The sequence below is a fragment of the Globicephala melas genome, chromosome X, assembly GCF_963455315.2.
Source record: "Globicephala melas chromosome X, mGloMel1.2, whole genome shotgun sequence".
Lineage (NCBI taxonomy): Eukaryota > Metazoa > Chordata > Mammalia > Artiodactyla > Delphinidae > Globicephala > Globicephala melas.
In genome coordinates, this window is record NC_083335.1 from 97647567 (window position 1) to 97671446 (window position 23880).

At 36.7% G+C, this 23880-nt stretch overlaps 1 protein-coding gene across 1 annotated transcript in view; it reads left to right on the plus strand.

Moving 5' to 3' along the window:
- The window catches only part of DMD (dystrophin), a 2243521-nt gene that overhangs the window by 329672 nt on the left and 1889969 nt on the right, over window positions 1-23880 (plus strand). The gene's annotated exons all lie outside the window — the stretch shown is intronic.

The window sequence follows — 23880 nt, forward strand, 5'->3', positions numbered from 1 at the left end:
TTGACCTTTGTAGGTTTCAACAGTCAATCAGAAAGAGCTATTTTTCTTGCTTTGGCATCTGCCTTCCTTGGCAAGTCCACCAGCTGTGGTGTTGGCAACTTCATGACTATGACTCCTCTGGTTTTTCCACAGTGACTGGCTGGAGCTCATCTCCCTGGGCTGTCCTATTATCTTTAAAATTATTTCCTCAACTTAAATCAGAAGAGTATAATAGAAATGGTGAATTTTCCTGACATTTGCCAAAGATGTTAGAAATTTGTTAAGATTCTTCAGGAGTAAACTTTGGATTCTAATATATTTTCCTATTATAAATAGATTCATGTGTTATGGTAGGCATGCAGGAATGAATGCCATCATTTATGGCAATAAAATAAAACTATACCAAACTATTAATTGTAGCAAGTAATACTTTTAATCATTTTCCCTTTTAATCAAAATTTGGTTGAGTTATAGAGTATACTGTAAACAATAAAACACATCTAATGTCAAAAAAATTAGGAAATGCTGTCTTGTTCTCGGGGAGGGGGGGAACACCATAATTATGTATATGTGAGTCACATTATGTAACGCCCTAAAATTATCCAAATTATCTATATTTTTTATAGCTGACCATGTGTGCATACACACTAAAGCATATACACATAAGCATTTTGTATAGCCACATGTACAGTGTAAGAATATCTTCTTATGCAGATGTGGAGCTTAGGATCTCTTTATCAATGTAAGATAGAAACTGTTAAAGCATGAAAATGAAATTAAGCATACTTCCTTCATTCACTTATCACTAGTTTTCAGAATTAGTTGCCCTATGGGTACCTTTTTAATTATATTGCACATCTTGCAATTAAATATTGGGAGGTTGAAAATTAAGTGACAGTTCTAATGTTTTCGGTGGAAGACCTGAAGCTATGCTATTAAAAAGCTAGTAAAGGAAAGGGGAAGGATGTTTCTTTATCCAGAAGTTAATAATTCAAGCCGTACACTGCATAACTGCTAACAGGGGTGATACAAGCAGTACTTAAAAGGTTTCCAGTGAGAAGCAGCCCCTTATGTTAAAGTAGATTTAAAGTGCTACCTCCTTTAGTCATACAAATTCTAGTGAAGAATGATTTATGTTTTATGAGTAGAAATAATAGTTAATATTTACTGAAGTGCTTCCCATATGCCTGGCACTGACCTAAGGGTTTCACATATTTTAGCACATAACCACCCTAGGAAGTAGGGTCTACTGTTAGTTCAGTTCTTATACACAGGGAAACTAAAGCACAGAGGTTAAATAAGTTGCCCACAGTCACACTGCCTATGGGCCTCTAGTGATCAATTATGACTCAGAACCATCCTATTTAATAGTTTGAAATATTCTTGAGCTGGCAGGGAAGGAATACTTCCAGTTTAAAATTGGGAAAAAAAAAAAAAAAAGAGCTTCAGGCAGAAAAGATGCCTCAAAGATCAGCTCATGTACGTAATGTCTATTCAGATAGGTTAGTAAGTGGCTGATAAGGTCATATCATGCAGCGTTCTTCTAAAATAATATTGCTCTGAGTTTAACTAGCTTTGAGTAAACACGAAGTGGGCTGATTCTCAATTATTTCGTGAATAAAATAAATATAACATCCAGTGAAATTCAAATATAGAGGGGAAAATCAAAATTGACTTTTTAAAAAATTGACATTTTTACTAAGATAATTATAGATACACATGAGTTATAAGAAATAACCCAGGGAGACCCTGTGTACACTTTACTCAGTTCCCCCCAATGGTAACATCTTGCGAAACAGTCATACAATGTCACAACCAGAATATTGACATTGATACAATCCACCAATTCTATTCAGATTTTCTGAGTGCTCACATATGTGTTTATGTGTGTGCTTGTGTGTATGTGTGCATATATTTAATTCTGTGCAGCTTTATCACATGTGTCAGTATCTGTAGATGTGAGGAAGTGCAAGCCCAACAGGGATGGAGAGCACTTCCCCTGGTCACTATTATTGGCGGGTATCGGGATTGTATCTGCCCACTGTGTCCAAGATGGAGTCAAGCTTGCCTGATGTCTCAGGGACTCCTGTTGCATCTGAGGGAAGAATGAGCCTGTCTGGGCTGCCTTCTAATGCTAGTTGGGGGTTGTGAAATGCCGAGTTTGGGCCACCTTACTCTATTGGGTAAGGCGATGCAGGTCACTCAGCTGCTTCTCTAGTCCCAGCATCCCGAACCTCCCTCATCTTCTTACCACCTTGGTTGCTTCTTGCATTATTACCAGCGCTGATTGTAATGTTAGTGGGAAGTAGCAGGGAGAAATGGATCTAAGCCATTTAATCTTGACAGAAGTACCCAAATTAACTTTTTCATGAGTAGAGTGTTTAACTGTGTACCTTGTGAATAATCTCAGTAATCTTTCTACTGCTATATAATTTAAAATTTTAATGTGCAGATGTAATAAAAATTATTTAATTTAATAAATACTGGATTCCAACGAATGCTTTTCCTGGAATGAATGAGAAAGGACCTATTCTAATTTCCACTAGATATTTTAATAGGGTGGGGAGAACCCAGTTTCATTTTCAAATATCTGTAAAAAGTCACTATTTCTTATCAGTTAGCTACTTTAATTATAAAATCAATCGTTATTAATGGTAGTTGATGTTTAGTGCCTTGGTGCCAGGGTGATACATGTTATAGAGACATAATGACAATTTATCTTTCCTATGAGAGGGAATAAAATTTCTGCCTTACCATGAATATTTTTAATTGAAGAGTGATCTACAGAAGAGTCCGCTTTCTCTTCATGACATTTAAAAAATATTTCTCCTCTTTAACTGCTTTTAATCAACTCTGGGTTCACTAATGGTAGGCTGAATTCACTAAGATTTGTCATATCGGTATCTGAGAACATCTCAGAAATTGTTAAATGATTCCTTTTCTACATTTTTGGGGGGGTTTTGGTTTGCTTTGGGGGACATGTATTGAGGAGATTATCCCTCTCTCTCTACACACACACACACACACACACAGACACACATTCACACTAATATATACATATATAACTATATATACATATATATGCATTATTTTCCAATGATGTTTTAGAAATCATTGAAACTTTAATTTTATAGGTTACTGCAACGTTTTATAGTTCTTAGGAATAGTATGGTATTTTGAAACATTTAAATATAATAATAAAAGTAATCCATTGTAATTGATTTACTTATAAAATGTTTCTAAAAATGTCATGTGTTGATACCTGAGATTTTGTATTACCCTTGCTGTAAATGTTTGGAGAATTAATATTAGTAAGGTTGTTATCAGTATAGCTTTCTAGTACAGTGCTCATTATCTAGAAATTCAGTATCAGAGATAGGATATTTCATAATACCTAAACCTCATTTAGAGATAAATAAACATACCAGTGAACGTGGCTATGATTATGAGCCACGTAAAATTAAAATTTCTGCAAACACATTCAGATAATAATGCTTACCTTAACCTTGGCTTGAGAAAAGACTGATTGGATAATCATCAGTCAATTTTAATATCAGAGTTAAAGGACAGGAAGCAAATAATATGGACAGTACAAGAAAAATGACAGAAACAGGGGGCTTATGCTGAGAAATAGAAATTATAATTAGCAAACTATTCGGAATATCAAAAATCAGACAGAATAGTTTAATGTATATGCAGTTACATACATTATAATGTATATAATATATGGGCCCTCTTTTCGTCTTGCTTCAGCTATCCAATTGTGGAGGGAACTATACTGGTGGAATATTACTGTCCTTTTGCCCTATCTCTTCATGCACTCCACTTCTTAGCAGGAGTGGGGAATTCCCTGGCGGTCAAGTGATTAGGACTCCGTGCTTACACTGCAGGGGGCACGGGTTCAATCACTGGTCGGGGAGCTAAGATTCCACATGCTACGTGGTGTGGCCAAAAAGAAAAAAAAACAACAACGCAGGAGTGAACTGTCTGGCTGGAATTTTTGGAGGAGGAATTGAGTATGTGTGGCTCAGCACCTTTTACTTCGGGGCTCTGTCTCTCCAGCGTGTAAATTGTATAGCGGTATCTGACATGGGAAAAGGTCAGCTGTTATTTAATGGATGTCACTAGGTAAATTATCACCAAGCATACATAGCAAGAAGGCTTAGGCCATGCTCACTGATATCAACTTTCTCATTGATAAAGGAGATATTTTCATCTGTATCTGTCTGACTCCCTGTGTCTCTGACTTATTTAATTATGAACCTGAGTGAGGAAAATAAATTTGTTTTTAATCCTCTTATATCCCATCTATAAGTAATATGAAGACACGGTCAATTTTTAAGCAGAGAAATGAGGTGGAAAAAGTGATGATTAGGAAAAATTGTTTGCTTGTACCATGATGGATGATGTTGGAGTGGGCTGGAGATGAGGATTAAGGAAATCAGTTTGGAGGCCACTTCAGTAATCCTGGTGGTGGAGACTAGGCTAGTTGATTGGGAGTAGAAAAGTAAAGACATTTGAAGGGAATAAACCTTTTTATATGAAGTCCAGTGATGTTCATTTGTGCGCAAAGTCTCCCTTTGTCTATCCTACTGTACTTTATACATCCACCCTTAACTCCCTGCACTCCATTTTCAATATGGCAAATAGAATAAATGTTTTTTACAAGATTTATTCGACTGTTGCTTACAACTCTTTAATAGCTGTCTATTACTATAAAGTGAATGTTTCAATACTTAACATGCGCTACGGAGCCCTACCTTTTGCTAGCCTTCCCTCTGATTTTCTACCCATCTCCACCTCCCTCTCTAAATTCCAGTGATACCAATCTTCTTTAAAGACACTGGAGTATTCTTAGACTCCTTTTCATCCTTCAGGTCAGAGTTTAATGTTTCTTCCTTGGGGAACTTTCTAAAGGACCCCAACCAATCCTCAGGTCCTGTATGAGCTCACTTCTCCCATTATACATCCTCTGAGTATCCCAACACCCAGCACAACTGCAGTATACTATTTGTCAGCTAAAGGCATGAGACTTCTGTGAAGTTTCCGATTACTCCTTGTGTTTGTAGTTGTGTTTCATCTCCCCTCTGTGTTTGTTTGTTTGTTTGTTTGTTTGTTTTTGGCCACACCGCATGGGTTGTGGGATCTTAGTTCCCCGACCAGGCACTGAACCCAGGCCCTTGGCAGGGAGAGCATGGGGTCCTAACCACTGGACCATCAGGGAATTCCCTCCTCTGTGTTCTTTTTCAACCAGATCCCATCTCTATCTTTCAGCATTTCCACAAATATCCTGGTCCTTCTGCTTGTTCTCATTCTTGTTTTCCATGCTGATTATAATTTTATTCTTTTAGCACCTGAATACCTTCTGTCATTTCAATGGAATTTTAGATAAAGTGGGAAAAAGTGTAAGTGCCAAATTGGTTGCCATGAACCAAAAAAAAAAAAAAAAATTAAATACAACTGACTAGGTCATCAGACTGAATTTTTATTAGTATGGAAAATGCTTTGGTAATACCACTGGGTCATGTTAAACAAATTAGGCTTCAGGAACATGGATAAATTAAGCTTTAGCCACTTTCCAGGGTAACTCGAAGCCTAGAAAATAAGTGGTTGGTACATTTGTTCTCTTATTGGAGTTCACAGATAATTTACTTATTTTGGTAAAGCCAACTCCGCCAAGGGAAAGCAGAACATTTCTATCACAAACTTATAATGGCGATGAAAAATAAGCCTACAATAATATGTAGGAGTTGGAACTCACATACTGGTAATTGTGGTTTTGTACAAAATTAAGAATAATCCCTGAGAATATATAAATTATAATGGCTTTGTTTTGGCTTTGTTTTAGAGTTTTGTCCACTCTAAAATATCTGTCTGGGAGAAATAATTTTCTAAATGTAGTCTACCAGTACTTCTAGTAAGACTTTCTCCATGAGGCTGTCCAAAACATTGACTCTCTTGGCCATAGTGATAAGTTCTTCATGTGTTGCATATTTGCAGACTATCAGTGGAAAGAACTTGAGTGGCAGCAGTTGGAAATTTTCCAACAAAGAAAATAGAATAGTCTCTATCACCGTATTAAAAAATTGTACAGAGAGTTTGCTATTTTAGGGCGAAAACATGAGTTTCTTATTCACTTGGTATTTCCTGAGATAAAGGTAGAAATAGAATTGGAAAATATTTTATAAAAATCTTAAAAGATAGAGACTTCCCTGGCAGTCCAGTGATTAAGACTCTGCGCTTCCACTGCAGGGAACATGGGTTCGATCCCTGGTCAGGGAACTAAGTTCCTGCATGCTGCATGGAGTGGCCACAAAAAAAAAAAAAGTCTGAAAAGATAAGGCATTTCTCTTAAAGGAAGTTACTAAACAAGGCAACTATCGAGCAAAAGTGGGGTTGTATCCCTTCCTGCCTTAGCACAGAAAACTGGCACTGCAGGGCTTACAATTGCCCCAAAGCTCTTCAAAGATAATTGTGCTCCTACTGCTTTTCTCTGTATAATAGACTCTTCCTGCCCTGTAGCAGCCTTCCCGGTCTGTGAACACCATGGGATTTGACCCTTTGAAGACTTTTCTTTTGAAGGAGTTTGTCCTGTTTGTCCAGGTTTTACCCGGTAAAGGTCAACTATAACTGGTAATAGTTTTGTCGATGTTTCCATACCTTGGGACAAAGTTCCTTATTTGCTCCGTATTTTCTCTCTAGTTTTACTTCACATTTTAAGGATTAAAAAAAAAAAAACTTTCTATATTTTTGCCAGGTGTGATAATTCATTTTTCCTTTGGTTTTGATACTTGCAAAATACAAGTGGATAGACCCGCTAAATATTTGGCCATTATTACGCTGAGTGGAATAGGAACTAATCAGCTAATCATATCTTGTCCTAGTTGGTACTCTCTTCCCTCATTCCCTCCCCACACTGGTATGCACATGCCTTTATACTGATTTCTTTTTTTTTTTTTTTTCTCTTTCTTCAAATTATCCTGGATTGGAGTCAGTCTTGTATTTGGTTTCCAATTGTGAAGGAAAACCCTTCAGTGGTTTGGTCCTACAATTATAGCTGATCCATTTCTTTGGACCCAAGTTGGCCAAAGTCTCAGAATAGAAACATGAAAGGATAGGAACATTTACATGTAAAAACCATCTTTCCATCACTTGTACATACCACCTTACTCTCTCAATAAGTATACATCATCCCTTTTAAAAACTCCTTTCCCTATGTATTGTATAGGTTTCAACCCTATAAGATCAAACACCCCTTTTTGTAAAATATATTTTATAATATTCCCATTACCATCCTCAAAGGAAATTTACCAATAATGTAACTTATCTATATATAACTTCAAAAAAATTGCTGAATAAAGAATGGATTGAAAGGAAAATTTATTGTAAAATACTTTCTATATTGATCACCAGTAATTCATTATCCAATATATAAATAAGCAGGCTATATAATGCTCGTGTTAAATGTAGTACCTGTGCCTGGAATCACCAGGAATAGACTGCTATAAATGCTGACTAATGCAGGAATGTGGTATTAATGATTAAAGTGTCATGAGCTGTATTGCGTACAGTAATGGTGTTTTCCTTTGTGCTTAACAACTTTTGGTAAAGTTCTGAATAAAAAAGTACAAATTTTCCCTTTATTTGCACGCTAGTTGCTTTCTTGGAAAATTCTTGTATATTTAAAATGTGAAAAAAATATTCATACTTTGCATTTATATGTAAAATGGAGCTAAGGTCCTAAATTCACATAATTATAAACAGGTTGTCACCTACTTTTCAAAAGCTATGCAAGCATGAAGCAATTATTTGTTTTGTTGGACTGTTCTACATGGTACCAGTTGTCTAGTGCCCTTGGCACATCTCTCCCTTCCATACGAAGATTAAAAATGTTTTCATATATTTCCTACATGACTCTAGAGCAGGGGGCTCCAACCCCTAGACTGCGGACCAGTAGCGGTCTGCAGCCTGTTAGGAACCGGGCCGCACAGCAGGAGGTGAGCGGTGGGTGAGCGAGCAAAGCTTCATTCTGCCGCTCCCCATTGCTCACATAACTGCCTGAACCACCCCGCCATCCCCCCCATCTGTGGAAAAATTGTCTTCCATGAAACCAGTCCCTGGTGCCAAAAAGGTTGGGGACCGCTGCTCTAGAGGGTGGTAGTTCACCAGTTGAGAAGAACTGCAGATGGGGATTGTATTTTTAGATGCAAGTGACAGAAGCTAGGACAAGACAAACTATTTAACCAAAAAGCAGATTTTGGTTTTCATGTGATGAAGTCTGAAGGAAAGCAGTCTAAGGGAAGAAAGTGGCTTTATGATGTCAGCAACTCAGACTCCTTCTGTCTTTTTGCTCTTTCACTCATAATATCTTACTCTCACTCTCATGCTTGTCAATTCCCGGTTGCAAGATGATGGTGTCAGTACCTTCAACCTTACATCCACATTCCAGGGAAGACAAAGAAAAAAGTGTAGAGGAGGAAAAATAATTTCCCTCTACCTTTCTAGGGTCTTGGCTAAGACCCACACTCTAATAAAAGACAGATTAACAGGAGAAAAATAAACATAAATTTAATAACATGTATACTTCCTGTATACTTGGGAGAGACCCAGGAAAACTGAGCTGAAATGGCCCAAGTCTCCACCATAAGTAACATCTCCAGCTAAAGACAAAAGAAGATGTTAGGGTAGATAGGAGGCCAGTTATGGGAGGTGACCAGGAAAAGCACAATAAACATGGGTAAGATTGTTATGCAGATTTAAGTCTGTTGCCTTCTCCATTGATAAGAGTTTCTAGAGATTTAGTCATCTCACTCTTCCTGGTCCAGAGAGGGTGACACTTACAAATAGAGATTTTTCCTTAGAAATGTAAATGTCTCTTTCAGAAGGGTAACTTCTACTCAGGTTATGATATTCCTTTGCTGATTCATAAAAATAATCAGCTCGAGCTAATCCTTATGCTAAGGAGGCATATGCTGGGTTGGCAGATTCTGCTCCCTTTCAGAAGCAAGAATAAGAAAGGGGCAGCATATCTCAGTAAAGCTGGGGAAAAAAAGAAAGTGAGGGGCAACATCTATATCAGGAAAACAACTTTCCCCAAAATCCTGTGCAGTCTTCCTCTCACCTGGTCACAAGGCCACTGCTGGCTTCCTGGGAGGCTAGAAATGAGGTTGTTGTTTTAGCTAGACGCACTACCACTAAACAAAACTAGAATTTTGTTAAAAAGTAAGAAGGGTAGAATAGGTATTGATAAACAACAAGCAATATCTGCCTCTCCTGCAATCAGGAAGAATTGCCAAAAAAATAAATATTTCAAGATCTATATAAGTAGTTTTGCTGTTGATTCCTAAATATTCTAGATAAGATTTTTAGGCAATTGTGGTGTCAGTTTCAAAGACTTTAATAATGGTTCTTGAAAGTGGTCACATCGACCTAATACTTGCAGTACTCATCTTTCCTATCTTCCATCTGTACTACCCCATGCAGGTAAATTTTTTATCTTATTTTCCAAATAAAGTCATTAGTACACGATAACATTTTGCCTGAAGTTGACATAAAACTAAGAGAAATTATTGTCTCAAAAACAAGACTAGGCTAAGACAAAAGGAAGGAATTCTTTTGTAAACCATACATTTTGACCCAGAAGAGCTATTTCACACCCTTCCTCCTGGTAGCAAACAATGAGGGAAACAAATGCTTACCATCTGCCCATTAAAACCTGTTCAATCACTGGGGAATTGGAAGTGCTGCCTCTGTTTGTTGTTAAGCCTAAAATTTAAAAAAAGACTCAGGATACGTAAGCAGGGTTGATTCTAACACTAAAATGAAACAAAAACAAATAAACGCGGAGCAAGCTGCTTCCCAAAAGCCACAGAACAACAAAAAGAGCTGTAAACTTCTTCAGAAGATTTCAAGGGGAAAAAAAAAATGTGTTTCTTCAGAAATGGGATATCCCAGGGACTTGTTATAACAGTTTTTTTTGTTTTTTGCGGTACGTTGGCCTCTCACTGCTGTGGCCTCTCCCATTGCGGAGCACAGGCTCCGGACGCACAGGCTCAGCGGCCATGGCTCACGGGCCCAGCCGCTCCGTGGCATGTGGGATCTTCCCGGACCAGGGCATGAACCCACGTTCCCTGCATCGGCAGGCGGACTCTCAACCACTGCGCCACCAGGGAAGCCCGTTATAACAGTTTTATGGAGATATAATTCACATACCATAAAATCCACCCTTTTTAAACGTACAATTCGAGGGGTTTTAGTATATTCGTATAGTTGTGCAACTATCACCACTGCCTAATTTTAGTATATTTTCATCATCCCCAAAAGAAACTCCATGCCCATTAACAGTCATTCCCTGTTCCTCCCTCCCCATAGCCTCTGGCGACGACTAGTCTATGTTCTGTCTCTATGAATTTGCCTATCATGGGCATTTAATATAAATGTAATCATACTATATGTGGCCTTTAGTGCCTGACTTCTTTCCTTTAGCATGGAATAAAATTTTTTCTCTACCCAGCTAGGTTCTTTTGTCTGGAGTATTAATAAAATTGACATAATACAGATTAACAGGGGAAAAACAAATTTAATTATGTATGTATGGGAGCCCCACAAAGACAATGAGAGACTCCCCAACAGTTAGGCAATTGAGGCTTATATGCCATTCTGAGCTAAGAAGAGGGTAGGGATCTGGGGCTACAGTGGGGAGGGAGACAATTCACAGAAAGATAGGAAGAGCAAATATTTGGTAAACAAATGTTTGCTATGCCATGCAGAGGCAATGGGACACAAAGAGGACTTTGAACAAACCGACCCTGCCAGACTCCCCTAAGCTTACCATACTTAGCCCATAGTCTTTGTAGTTGTATCTAGTGACAGCTCTCTCCATGGACCAGGCCCTCTATGTAAATTATTTTATGTAGTTGAAGGGAAGGTAAAACACTCTTGCTAAGTTTGGGGCCTCCATCTCTTTAGCTTAGAATAATCCACATGCCAAAGTGGCACTTTCTGGGGAGTCTCATTCTGAACCTGTTCACTTCCACCTTTGAAACTTCCCCAAGAAGTTTCATACTCTAGAAGTTGAGTTGGTAGGTTGTTCTATCTCATTGTACTAATCTCTTAGTCCTGAGAATAGGTCAGTTCAATTAAACAATTGTGTCTCATTTCAGGGGATGAGACAGTTAAGAGTGTCTCATTTCAGGGGGTGAGACGGGGGCTCCCACAGTTAAGCCTATAGTGCAAGCAATCAGATACTTAATAAGATACATTTCTATAGACTCCAAAGAAAAACAGAAGTTAATATTGGAGCAGATTATAATCCCAGTTTCTGAGTTCTCAAGGCATCCCATTGAGAGGATTTCTAAATGTCTGGCTCAAAGCATCTTCAGATGAAGTGAGGGCAGGCAGTGGCAATCTAATAGATTTTCCTAGTTTGCAGTTTGAATGTCTCTGCTGATCTTTCTGAGTGGCCCACACAGCAACAGGCATGAAGATTGTCTATACATGAGCTGTTGTGATTTCTCTGAAGTTTATATCAAATTGTTCACCTTTAGCTGGTATGGCTTTGGGGAAAAGGCAGTTTTAGTTCTCATTGATTCCAAGTCAAAAGGGTGAGAGATAATTGAAATGTTAGTTTGGAGAGTTGTAGCCAAATATTGGGAGAAACTAGAATAATCAGGATTTAGTCCACTTTACAAGTAGAAAAAAACAATACCTCAAAGACAATTTAATATCCACAAAAGCATATTATTGAAACATAATTTTTCTCTATACAATCACCCCCATTTTTATAAAGGATAACCACAATAAGACTAATTTGTTTGCAATTAAGTCTAGTTTCAATAAACTTGGTCTGATTATTTACATAAGTGTAGCAAGAAGAGTTATCGACTGTATAGGCTGTTTTAAGTTTGCTTTGCTGGAACTTTTCATAAGGAATCTCAGATTGGACTCTTAAAAGTTTCTCAAGGCTTAAGCCAAGCCAAGTATTCGCCATCAGGTGCAATACCTATAGATTTGGGTGAATTCCTCTCTTCTTGTGGTCCCCAAAATATCCTGAAGTTCCTGTGCCTGCCAAAGTGACCTTCCTTAGTCACCTGGTAAGGCTGCTGGGAATCAAGGTGTCAGGCTGTTTTTCCAAAGGGGCTTTGTTGGCTCCATAAAGTCAACCTTAGTTCCTTAAAGCTGTCTGGTCATATCTGAGTTTATGTACCTCATTTTCAAATATGACATGCCAGTCAGAGCCTTCGTGACATAACCAGTGGTTCCAATTGAGTCCTGTTACAAGATGAACAGATACTTATTGAACTTACGCAAATAACTATATTGCCATTAAAATAAGAATACTCATTGAGAGTTTCTGAATTCTGCCAGGATCACATAGGGAGAAAAAGATGAATGTTTCATCTTCGTTTACAAAATTATATCCCATAAAATTGTTCTAAGTTACAGGTAGTTTAAGCAAAAAGATAAAAGTTTTCCTTAACTTTGGAGAAACAGAACATTTAAAAATAAGCAATGTTTCAAGCAAAAAAAAATCATAAAAAGCTATAATTATCCTCATCAGTGTATTCAGTTGCATGTAATTAATTCTTGTTGATTTTGAATCCAGTTTTTTCCATTAGTTCTTGAAATTCTTACCCAGTTCAGTTTTATGATCTTAAAGTTATCAGAAATCTGAATTCTAGGGTACTTCCATTAGTCTCCTTGAAGATGAAGCACTTTTGCAAACACTTTTGCAAAAGCATCGAAGTAAAACAGTAACTCTCTGTAAATGACAAAGACTTAAAACATGGCCATGGTTACAGATCTGATTAGAGTTCATTTCAATGCAATTGGCAAGAAAGTTTATTTCTGTGATATACAACATTTAAAGATAATGGCTAGAATTATGACTGATAATATTATACCAGGATATATCCAAATTTTAGAAATTTCACACAGTTTCTGGAACACTTATAATATGTATTTATCAAATACAATATAAAGACAGCCTAGTATTACTTCTTATCTGATAATGCTTCCCATGTAATTTAGCATATCACATAAGCCTAATTAGTTTAACCTCTCTCTTTTTTAAGGGGAGAGAACAAATCTCTTGACATGTTCCAGGGGTGCTCTAGAAAATCGCAAAGTTAATTCTGAGTCAAAAAGACTTTATTTAGAATTTGATTTTGTGAAATCTGTCAAAAAATCAAAGCGTTGTAGACACTTGTCTAGATAGGATCACAGGGCATTGTGAAACAATACTTAATTATCTACTTAACGAAAGTAACAAAATATTTTAAAGGCAAATACAGAAGGTTACATAGTTGTGAGCAAAACTTAGCTCTTTTAATACAGAGGACTCGGTTTTAAGTAATCAAAGACCTGATGAAGACAGTATAAAGCACAGTTGGTAAGGCAAAATCTTGGCTTTCCAAGCAGATTACTTAAAAGGTAAACAAAAACCTTTGTTTAAATTTCTTATTAAGAGCAGACCAATAATCTAAGAAAGATTTTCTTTTTAGCAGATGAAAGAAAATTGAGTTTTAGTTTTACATAAGTACACTATTGGTATTAAAGCTTAATTTAAAAACCATTATAATGGTAATTCAAGTTTCAGCCAACTTGACCACACAAAACCCACCCCCCTTCTCTCTCTCTTTCTGTCTCTCTCTCCATAGTTTGTCCTCCATTCTCCTTTTTTTTTCCCATTCTGAAATAACCAGTTTTATTTTAGGAAAAAATCAGTTTCATTTCCCTCAACAAAAATGCATCTCCATACTTCATACCTTTTCTAACCAAAAACACAGCTTACTTTTCCTTGCATGCAGAGTTGTTTCCCTTATTATTTCTAGTAGTTTTAGCTACATGTATTAATTAGAATTCTTTAACCTTAGAAACCTTGTTTCTAGTGAAAACTTAGAAATAAGCAATTTTGAACTGTCTGTTACACCACCATTCTTTACATTGACAAATTTGTGGATACATTTCATAATTTCTAGAAGCATGTGCTTCTTCATAGTGTAGTCTTTCAATAAAGCATAAGATATGTTTACTAGAGACCCAAATTTATCTTTAGTTCCTCTGTAATAGGAAGCCAAATGTAGATAAACCTACGTTCAGAAATTAATGTTTCACTATTTCATCTTATTTGGAAATTATGTAGATATTCAATAAAATTCTAGCACTTAATTTAACTTAGCAAAACTCTTTTAACAGTGGAAGTCACCAAAGAGATCTGGGTAACTATTTTTAAATTAACATACAATAAAACAAACATTTCTAAAGAGTTCACCTAAAAACTTTTATATTACATTTGTTTAATTTATTTCTTCTTTATAATCATATTTAGATTTCTCATGAAAATTTTATGAGACATTAAAGCAGTTAGCCATCATCTTAAGTTTTTGTTTTTGTTGTTGACAAATTTTGTAGCAGAGATAACATGAGCTTATTTGACTTTTAGTAAACCAAGAAATAATAAATTATACTCAGTGTTGATTATTCTAAGGATGTATCTGTATTAATTAAGCCAACAAACTTAAACTAGCTTTAACACCGAGTATTTTCCCAGGTCATGTGATCCTGAATAGCTTCTAGGTTAGGTTCTATTATACTTTTGATAATTTTTATGAATACTAAATTTATATAAGTACTGGTTGTTTAGGCCAATTTAAGAGAGCTGTTTTACAACTTAATTTTAGTAATGTCATCCAGAGATAGCAAATGTCACATCTACAACACATATATATGGACACACATAAACATATAGACATATATAAACAGAGACCTTATAAGTTTTGTTTTAAAATTTTATCCATGAGATAGGTATGATAATGTAAAACTCAGTAGTTTATAAAATAAGTTTACCTGAGTAGATTTTGGGCAAAGAAGTTTTATATAGCAGTTTGTATTTTTAAAAAATGTCTCCCTTTCTCCATTGTTTGCGTATATACTTTTACAAAGGCTTGAGAACGTTTATCTTCACATCTGGGTACATAGTTTCATTTTAGCTTAGGAGAGGAGGTCCCCCCAAATTTTCTGTCTGCTTCCAATCTGGTCAGTCTTCAACAGTTATTAAAACAATTCCTTTAAATATCTTGTCAGTTTTCAGCTGGGACCAACAGCAACCATCTTCAGTGTTAAATGCAATATGCCTTTATAAAGTCTGTATATAGTGTTTTAAAGTTTTAACAAAGTCTTTTCTGAGTGCATAATGTAACCTTGGACTGGTTCACCTTAAAGAGAAAAAGGCCCTGAACATTGGCCTTTAGCTAATCATTTGTAAGAGGACCTAGGAGAAATTCCAGTCATCTGTTTCCTCTGTGAGGGGAGTGTGTTTAGGGGGCCATCTGACTTGTTTGAAAACTACAGTGTAATCCTGGGTGGGAAGAACGCCCCCTTAGCTGCAAAAAAAAAAAAAAAAAAAAAAAAAAATCCCTGTGAGTGGCTTCTAAAAGACATTTCTCCTTAAATTTGGTAGGATCTTCTGAAAGTGGACATAAAGTGGCTTTATAATTTATGCACCCTGTATTGGCAGTTTTCTATTTTCTTCCTCATTTCTCCACCATCATAACGAACATCATGGATTCAAATTCCTGTCCCAGGTCTGACACTTGGGAACCCAATTTAAGACTTTGGGCAATGGACTGGCTATGAAGGATAAGAGATGAAATGGAAGGCTCCCATGTCTCTGGCTTGGGAGACAGATGGATAGCAGAACCAGCTAGTGAATATATACTGCCTTTCACTGCCTCGGGGTGTTTTGTTGAGTAAAGATCCTGCCTAGCCAAGCCCTGAGGAGTATATGAAGGTTATTATAATCCAAACTGCCTGGGGGGTTATGAGCCTGTGTGGTAATGGGTTACGGTGGCTTTAGTATCCTAATTCTGCTAGCTTGTTACCTCTCCATGTGCATCTGCAATGCCTTGGCCACTCCAGGGTTTCCCATTCCAGTGTGCATCACTGTCCTTGTTGGATGTCGTTCAGGCACTTGCAAGTTTGGGCTGCTGCTTGCCTCCCTTAGTTCTGGTGCTGAGCGCTTCTCCCAGGGCCTTTCACACCTCTATCAGCAACACTGCTGACCCTCTACTCCAGGCAGATGCTTGCCTCCACAGCTGCAGCAGCTCGACACTGTGCCCTAGGCCACTGTTAACCACCTGGGTGCTGCTGTTTTGTGCTTTGCTTGGTGCTTTCAGTGTGCACGAAGCCACAGCTACTAAACATATCCATAAAATGGCAAGGGGAAACTTCCCCTGCTCAGTGTTAGACAGGCATCCCTTGCTCTCCGAAAGTACACTGTTCCTATGAAACCTTCTATATGCCAAAATGGCTGGTGTAGAGCAAAGGCGCAGTTACCTTAGGACACATCTTGTTAACCGATGCACAAAATAAATCGACATAAAGCACAGACAGTCACAGACAGTTCTAAGCTATGGAGGCTTGATGCTGAGATGCTAAGTGTAGTTCCTGGGAAGGAGCTTGGCCGTGCCACTCTTGCTGTTTGGGGTGCCCACTGCCTCTGTAACCACTTGCTGTGAAACGAATGCTGAACACTGTTTTCGCTTTTCATCTTTTTTATAAAAGCAAAATCCTCTTCAGATTTCTTTGGGTTAGTGTAAATAAGTACTAATGTAGGTCTCTCGTAAAAGTGAAGTGACATAAAATGAGCTTTCAAAGAGCGAGGGATGCCTGTACTCTTCTAAGACAGTCACAGTACAGTTGCTGGGCCCTAAAGAGTGACTGTTTTAATAAAACTGATCCTTCGGGCTTCCCTGGTGGCGCAGTGGTTGAGAGTCCGCCTGCCGATGCAGGGGACGTGGGTTCGTGCCCTGGTCCGGGAAGATCCCACATGCCGCGGAGAGGCTCGGCTCGTGAGCCATGGCCCTGAGCCCACGCGTCCAGAGCCTGTGCTCCGCAACGGGAGAGGCCACAGCAGTGAGAGGCCCGAGTACTGCAAAAAAAACAAAAAACAAAAAAACTGATCCTTCAAGGTTGTAGGTAGATCTTTTATCCTAGTACATGCATTGGACACCAAAGTGGTTATGGGTTCTGGTAACAGCCATCAGGGTGGATTTGGGACTTCTGTATTCTAAGACTTAGGCCAAGATATTAAATTAGCTTATTATGTCCGTATGTGTAGGATGAATTTTATCTTAGAGCAATAGACTTTCTCCTTGAAATTGTGCTTTTTTTGTAGCTCCACAAATTTCATGGACATGAATATTCATATGTTGTCTAATAGTGGAGAGTTTTAAGTTATTAATTTTGTTTCTATTAGGAAATCCTTAGGCCCCCATGTCAATTAAACGTAAAGAGATACTGAAAGATAAGGATATTATTTAACTCCCTTAGTCACCATATGCAGCTAAGCCTTTGAGACAAACCAGAATCCAAATCTACCCTGAATCTTGGGTATTTTAAGTATGATCCAATGTCAGTTTTGTTACAAAAGTGTAAATGATTGTTATTTATGCTCGCATGTTTTCCAGACAGTTAGAATATTTTGTTGTATTGATTTCCTGATTACTTGACTGAAGTTCATAAACAAACAGAAATCTAAAAACTGTCTCTCAGGGCCTAGAGAAACCATAATGATCAAAGACTATAGTTATATTGATGCCATGATGAGGAGAAGGGAAGAACTTAAGACATAATTATTCTTATGATAACTTATATCTTGCCATTAATGTATTATAGGTGCACATGGATCATTTTGTATAACATATTATTATGGACAATTTCAAACATATACAAAAGTAGAAAAAATGTATAACAAATACCACGTACCCCTCATTGAGCTCCAACAGTTATAATCATTACCATCTTGTTTCCTCTCTACACCGACACACTGCCTATATCTAATTCTTTTGAAGCAAATCCCAGAAAGTATATCTCTTCCTCCTTAAACATCTCAGCTTATATTTCTAAAAGAATCCTCCTTCAAAACATAATAACAATGCCACTGTCACATCCAGAAAAAGTAATATTTTCTTAATATCGTAAAATACACAGTGCTTATGTTTCCCAGATTATCTGATAGGACACCACTAATATTTAAATAATTGATTTGAGATCAACAAGACTGTACATTGGGATTTTTAAATGTAATTGTTAAATCTACTTTAATCTATAGATTACTCTTAAAGTTTCCTCTGCCTCTCTCTTTCTCTTTCTCCTGTTGTTTTGAAGAAACAGGACCTTTTATCTAGATGTTGTTGATTATCTCCCCATCGTATTGTTTAAAATGTTTCTCTGTCCCTGATGGTTCCTATAAATTAGCAGTTGATCTAGAGGGCTGCTCATAGTTAGGCTTCTTTCTTTATTTTTCAAGATAACTTTATTAATAGTTTTGTCTATTTTCATCAAAAGGTACGTAATGTTTGGTTGCCTCACTTTTATGGTGTGTGATATTAGCAACCATTGATGATTTTTGTCTTAATTGTTTTACTGTGGTTTGCAAAATAGCGATATTCTATCACTACTTCTTCATTTATTAGCTGGAATATTTCTATAAATATAACTCCTCTGCATTACCTATTTGGTTACCTTGTAGTATAGTCCGTATAGAAAAAGTAGAATAAATGCTTCGGAGAACAATTTTCAAAAGAGAACAATTTTCCAAATAATGAATTGGTTCCTTAGTAGTCTCTTTCAGAAGTTACCAGTGGTGATTTTTGTTTATTTACTTTTGCTTGTTTGTTTTGGTATCACTATGAGTGTATGGATTTAAATATATCTAAGTATAATCGATATATTGCAATCCTTTCTTTAGTTGTTACTCTTATTGATCCTCCTATTTTTCCGTCTATATCCAATGGAAGCCTCTTCACGTTGGCTCCTGAGTCCTTTTGATATGAGACTAATAAACTTTGATAGGCCACATAGAACTTTGGTTGTAGACCACTAATGGGTGTCCCTGAGATATGAATATAACTATTTTTTCTGGATTATTTAGTCATTTAAGACATTTACTTAGTGACTAACATTTACTAGGAGTTAACAAGGCAGCAGTGAAGGAGCAAATATTCCTCATTTCTATATTTGGACTAATAAAATCAATCAAATCAGTAGTTATGAAGAATTTATTACATAGTTAGCACTCTCGAAGATACTGTGTACAGAGAAAAAAGATGGGAGATTAGACTTTCATCCTATATCGAAACAAATTTCCAATCTGATCAGAGACTTGGCTTCTGAAAATCTTGGATGCCTAGAATTGGCATCATCAACAATTAACACTTTCACAACTATTGAGTGATCAGATATAAAGACCACAATATGGAACCTCAACCTCTCCTCTTGTAAGTTAGGTTACATTATTCAACTTATTTCAAGATAAAGAAGACAGAATTATAGCCCTTGCGATCTATAACCATAATATTTTTTCATTATTTATACCCTCTTCCCATTTTATATTCTTTTTAAAAAATATTTATTTATTTATTTATTTATTTGGCTGCCCTGGGTCTTAGGTGTGGCACACAGGATCTTTGTTGTGGCATGCAGGATCTTTAGTTGCAGCATATGGGATCTTTAGTTGCGGCATGCAGTGTTTGGTTGCGGCATGTGGGGTCTTTAGTTGTGCCATGCAAACTCTTAGTTGCAGCATGTGGTATCTAGTTCCCTGACCAGGGATCGACGCTGGGCTCCCTGCATTGGGAGCGCGGAGTTTTAGCCAGTAGACCACCAGGGAAGTCCCCCATTTTATATTCTTGTATCTTGTAATTGATTTTTTTGTGTGAACTCTTCACTTTTGACAGTTTCATTATGAAACTAAAACTACTATAAACACACACGCATGCATTGATGTGTATGTAGAATGTGTTTTCGTGTGTGTGTATGTGTATATAAATGTGGTCCAATGGAGTGGTGTGACTATCTTTGGCCTTCTAGGTTATATATATGAACACATGTTCTAGGGTTCCTGATTCTTCTTGCAGGTAGAAGGCAATTTCAGTGGTGGTGTAAACCCATAAAGGACCAGCCAGATGTCAGGTCATCACAGTTTCCTTCTAATTGTCCCCTGCCTTAAACTAGTATCCATTATGGTATTGTATAAAAGTTTCATGGGCTATAATTCATTTTGTCTTCTGTTGCTATTTTCCATGCTAACTCAACCATAATGGCCCAAGTGATGGCCAGCTTGTACGGCCATCAGTTTTGCCATCAGTGATATTGCCTTCAAGCACATCAAGCACAGGAAGTTAATTCTCACTTATTATTAAGCCAGCTACATCTGCCCAACAACATTATGAGACATATTTTTCTTTAATTAAAACAATGACTTTGCAAATTTTAACCTGCCTATACGAGTAGACGTGTATTAAAATGTATATTGTTCTACTCTACCTCTCCTTAATAGCGTTTTTCTACAAAGAACCAATCTCAAATTTCCCCATTGTTAAGACATTTTACATGATGGTTGTTAAAGTGTAATGCTTCTCAAACTTGAACAATAAACAGGTCAACTTAAAAGGAATAAAAAATTCCTGTGGTCAACCACTGCTGACATTAATTTTATTAAAAATTACTTATATAGGCACAAATATAAAACAAAGGGCACACATTTTATGGTTAAAGGGCTTATAGATCTGTAACACCAAATAATATTTTCAAATTAAACACAAGTACGAAAAAGCAATAAAATTCAAATGTACAACCTTAATGCAACTGCTGATATTGTTTTGGATAAATTAAATGGCCTTTTGTAACATGAATATAGTACCAGCTGTAATGGTACAAGTTCTTTTTTTTTTTTTTTTTTTTCAAATAACATGCTTTTTGTTCTATATGTGTTGTTGTAAAGGCTCAACTATTTCACTCCTTTTCTCTGTTAAAACCTTTGCAAAATACTCGTGGATACAATATGACCATGTTTTTGCCATCATGTAGTCCTATGCTTTTGTCATCTGCCTGCACCAGTTACAAAAGGTCTAGTATTCTAGACTGTTTTCATTATCCCACAATCAAAGGCACAACTTAGTAAGTTTAGGAAACTGAAGTCCCAGTCTACAACATGTTCAATTAAAACTATCACTAGGAAAGAGAAGCTGTGCCCTTAGAACTGGAAAAGAATTTAACGCGAGTATAATATGTGCACAACTGAGACGACTTTGCTCACCTCGTCATTAGAAGAGGCCAAATGGGGAACTGCATTTTTTAACAGCCAAGGAAATCTCAGATGCAAACCTACATGGGCCTGGAAATTGCACAGAAGTACTTGCTTAGAGATGTTCCTTCAAGTCATTCTAAATAAGCTCCTAATAACTGTTTTAGATTATCTCAGAGATGAAGTAAGTAGATAGTAGTATTTTTTTTGTTAAAAAGGAAAAACAGGTTTTCTTTTCAATATGTTTATTCAAATATACGGAAAATTGTATAAACAAAATATTAATTTAAAGTAGTTATTTTGGCTCATGGAATTGTGGTATTAATTATTTACCATTTCATTCAATATTTAATGAAGATTTGCTGAGTTTTATGACACCAGCATTATCCTAAAGTCTTTGCCTGATCAGAATTTTCTAATGTATTCATAATGACTGCATTTTAAACCTAAAACAAAACATAAAATGCACGTTTAAAAAAATAGCAGTGTGAATAGTTGCATGCTGAAGTTAAGTTGAATGAGTGAATCAAGCACACCATAAAAGCACCCTTATTAAATGGGTATTATATGGCAGTCACTATTCCATTCTTCAACCATTTATAAAGTCAAGTATTTCCCTAAGTGAGAAAAAAAAAGTAGAAGTCAACGATTATCTGCCTATATAGACAAAAATAAAACAAAAACAAAAAAACATAGCAACAAAACCCAAACCAAGCCAAAAAACTGTAATGAAATATGCTTATACTTCAACAGGATTTTCTCAGAATGGCAGGCAATATATATTTTCCTTTTCCATGTTATAGAGATTCCAAAATTTCTATAACTAACATGTATAATTTTATGAGAAAAAAGTGAACAATACTATTCAGTGAATACATTGAGTCCAATCATGCAGTATGTCTGATGTGTATGAAGCATTGCATTTTTTTAATGAACATTGCAATAAAAGGATCATGTTTCCCTTCTTGGCATGTTCACTGAGGTTGGCATGCAGGGTTTTTATCTATATGGCATGACATTTTGAGACCAAACAACAGACAGGGAGATGTGGACCAGAAAGAAAGGTTCAGTCGTATCTTTAATGGTCACCTTCTAGCCCCTAACTGAGATCTCTAATGAACCCAGAATATGAGTCTATAAATGCATTAGTGTAGCCTAAGGCGAAACTGTGAAAAACTGCCTGTTCAGTAAAATAAATGTAAAAGACTCGCATGGAGGTACAGGGCCAAAGGTTAGGTTAAAAGGTTTATAAAGAAGACCGCCAAAATGGAGAAAAGGTAGCGTCATAATCCCATTAAGTGAGATCTATATATTCAAGACTCTCTGACTCTTGGTCTGTGGGAAAGGCACCTAGAATGGAAACAAGATCAAAACAGTTTGGAAATTATGAATATGTTTCCTAAACGAAGTGCCTTATACTTCTAACCAAGAGAGACATACACAAAAGTCTGTTTCTCAGTCTTATTACCATTCTAGAAATGGTCTGTTCTGTTAGTATTTAAGAGTAACCACTGATTGAATGCAGCACACATTGGAGAATAGTGTTTTTAGAAGATAACAGCACAAGAAAAAAAGGAAATGGCATTACTGCTTGCCAGCAATAGACATGTGGCCCATCATACCGTTTCTATAAAATAACCAGCAGGGAAGCTAATGTCTTGCTGCTGTTCTTGCAACATTATTTCCAGCCGTGAGCTAAGACTGCTACAAGAGCTAAGACTGCAAAACTGGTCCCGTTATTCAGTAAAACAGTACTTATTCAAACCAACTATGTGCCAGAAAGAAAAGACAGATGATTTGGTTATGGTTTTTTTCCCGGAGAGAGAATTCCAGTTTTGAAAATCGCGTGACCTTGACACGCTTTGGTTGACTCTGATGTGACCAAAACGACCAATCAACCAAACAAAACTGGGATTGGATGAGATTACCCTAATCTAGCAGCACGGGAAGGTTGTTAAGACTTGGGTTCTGAGGCCAAATTACCTGGATTCAAATCATGTGCCTTCTGCTTTATGTAGTACATACTCTCAGGCGGGTCATTCATCTTCTCTGTGCCTCAGTTTACTCATCTGAGAAAAAGGGGATTTTTAAGAGTATCAACCTCATAGGATTGTTTTGAAGATAAAGTGAATGAGTAAATTACTTTGAACTGTGTCTGGCACATTACTGTAAGTTATTACCTCAATAAGAAGAATAACTTTCTATTTACTAAAAAAATTAAATTCATTAAATAAAAATATTTGGAATAGATTAGTAAGAGTACTCTATAGTTCATTAACTGTGCTGCCTTTTGACATATTAAAAACAAACCCGGGGACTTCCCTGGTGGTCCAGTGGTTAAGACTCCACACTCCCAATGCGGTGGGGTGGGGCATGGGTTCAGTCCCGGGTCAGGGAACTAGATCCCACATGCTGCAACTAAAGATCCCACATGGCACAAGGAAGATCCCACGTGCCACAGCTAAGACCCGGAGCAGGCAAATAATTACATAAATATTTTTAAAAATTGTTAAAAAAACGAACAAACCTGCTCATATCTCCCCCAAAATCCCTCCTGGATGCCTGCTTTAAAACAGTTTTATGCATTTATAATGTTTAAAAAATAGTTTAGTCATCTTAAATAGCAGATTTGTAATAATGTAGATTGCAATTATAATAATGTAAATTGATTTTAAAAGACTTAAAGTAACATATAGAAGTTAGTTGAATTAGGTAAAAAATTAACCAATAAGATTCTAGCTCTGTTTGGAAATAAACCACCTCCAGGTTGAATTCATATGTTATACAGGTGAAAAAAAAAATAAGGAAAATAG